The 2494-nt window shown below is 38.5% G+C and overlaps 1 pseudogene; it reads left to right on the top strand.

Moving 5' to 3' along the window:
* Nucleotides 1-1017: 1017 nt before the first annotated feature.
* Nucleotides 1018-1947, top strand: LOC127678671 (vomeronasal type-1 receptor 48-like; annotated as a pseudogene).
* Nucleotides 1948-2494: the final 547 nt, after the last annotated feature.

A 2494-nucleotide genomic window follows, 5' to 3' on the forward strand; every position in this document is an offset into this window, starting at 1 on the left:
AAATCAAGATGGAGGTGAGCCTCTCCTGACTGGAGGGAGGCTGCGTTCTGAAGTGGCTTCCGTGCAGCGAAAGGCACCGCACAACCGCAGCTGCTTGCCGCCTGGCTGGTCAGCGAAGGTCAGTGGTCGTGGGCACAGGGCGTAACTGGACCCTGTGTCGCCTTGGTTCCACTGCTGATGGCCCTTCAGCTGGACCAGCCACTGCTCAAAATTGTGCTTTCTTGATACCTGAGAATTAGTTCCTTAATCATGAATTGAAGTTCAGAAATGGTTTAAATTGGATGGGAATTAAAATGTAAGCCATCTAGGACCTTTTTGAACCATGATGCTTACATAATTAATAGGGTCTGGAAGGTACACTAATGGTGCTGTATTATATCTATGTCTTTAATTCTAGATTCTGAGAATGTAAGATTTCATGGGAAACAAAACATTAAAAGAGATGGATTAAGGCAAAGCTTTGCTGATTAAAACTGTCATATTATCATGAATTATGCCTGGGAGTTCATTAGAATTGTGAGTCAAAATATGGATAATTACAAGATAAAGCATAGTTATATAATACAATATGATGCATTATCATCTGATTTTTGGGGGGATATCTTCTATGATTTTCCTTCAACTTGCCAAACAATGGTGCAAATGTGATTAATCTTCTATGCTCATTACTACTGTTTTAGTTGTTAAGTAAAAAAAATGAACCAATTTAAAGGAATAGGGTTGGATTTCTAAAGCATGATACACAGGTGCAATACAGAAACACAAAGTGTGTGTTCTTGTACATATGAATCTAAATGCATTTATTGTCCATAATATTCTCTCTATATAGGAGATGCTTGGAGGGTATACAGAAATGTAGGCTCTATCTACTTTGAAACATCAAAAAGTGAAAAATATAGTAAATAGATACTAAAGAATTAGTAGGGGAAAATAGAATGATTATATAGCCATACTGTGAAGCAAAGCATCAGTTTGATATATATTATTTTTTTCAGATATATGAAATAGACTTCCATTATGCTTTTAAGATGAATATACTTTCCATCTATGTCTTCAATAAAGAATGTCCTTTATTTCCAATCTGGACTAGGAATCCTAGCCAATATGTTTCTGCTGACTTTCTATATTTTCATAATCCTAGGTCACAGACCTAAGCCCATGGACTTGATCTCCTGTCAACTGGCCTTTGTTCACAAAATTATGGTCCTCAATGGAGGGGATATGTGGCTTACAGACATATTAGATTTTCTGAACCTTGGGAATGACTTCAAATGTAAGGCAGATTTTTACATAAACAGGGTGATGAGAGGCCTCTCTATCTGCACCACCTGCATGCTGAGTGTGTTCCAGGCTGTCACTATCAGTCCCAATACCTCACTGCTGGCAAAATTTAAGTATAAACTAAAAAAATACATCAACTATGCTGTCTTCTATTTTTTGTGTTTCAATTTGTCTCTCAGCAGTAACCAGCTCTTCTCCGTTGGTGCTTATACCAATGTGAGTGACACCAACCAGATGAAGATCACTAAATACTGCTCACACTTTCCGATGAACAACATCATCAGGGCATTGATTTTAGCAGTCAGTACTTTAAGAGATGTGTTTCTTGTAGGAGTCATGCTGACCACAAGTGCATACATGGTTATAATCTTGTTCAGACATCAGAGGCAATGCAAGCACCTTCATAGCATCAGGCACCTGAGGGCCTCACCTGAGAAAAAGGCCAGCCAGACCATTCTGGTACTGGTGGTTTTCTTTGTGGTCATGTACTGGGTGGACTTCATCATCTCATCTACCTCAGTCCTGTTGTGGATGTATGACCCAGTTATTCTGACTGTTCAGAAGTTTGTGATGAATGCCTATCCCACAGTTGCTCCTTTGGTACAAATTAGCTCTGATAACAGAATAATCAATGTGCTGAAAAACTTGTGGCCAAAATGCTACTAGGATTTTTAAAAGGAAGTAATTTTTCTTTCATTTTTGTGGTATATATTATTTTTTTCAAGAATTTATTTATGTTTTCTTTTTTTATTCGATATATTTTTATTTACATTTCAAATGATTTCCCCTTTTCTAGACCCCCACTCCCTGAAAGTCCCATCAGCCCCCTTCCCTCCCCCTGTTTTCCCACCCACCCCTTCCCACTTCCCTGTTCTGGTTTTGCCCTATACTGCTTCACTGAGTCTTTCCAGAACAAGGGGCCACTCCTCCATTCTTCTTGTACCTCATTTGATGTGTGGATTATGTTTTTGGTATTCCAATTTTCTAGGTTAATATCCACTTATTAGTGAGTGCATACCATGATTCATCTTTTGAGTCTGGGTTACCTCACTTAGTATGATGTTCTCTAGCTCCATCCATTTGCCTAAGAATTTCATGAATTCATTGTTTCTAATGGCTGAATAGTACTCCATTGTGTAGATATACCACATTTTTTGCATCTACTCTTCTGTTGAGGGATACCTGGGTTCTTTCCAGCTCCTGGCAATTATAA

This window comes from Apodemus sylvaticus, chromosome 2, assembly GCF_947179515.1.
Source record: "Apodemus sylvaticus chromosome 2, mApoSyl1.1, whole genome shotgun sequence".
In the NCBI taxonomy this organism is placed as follows: Eukaryota; Metazoa; Chordata; class Mammalia; order Rodentia; family Muridae; genus Apodemus; species Apodemus sylvaticus.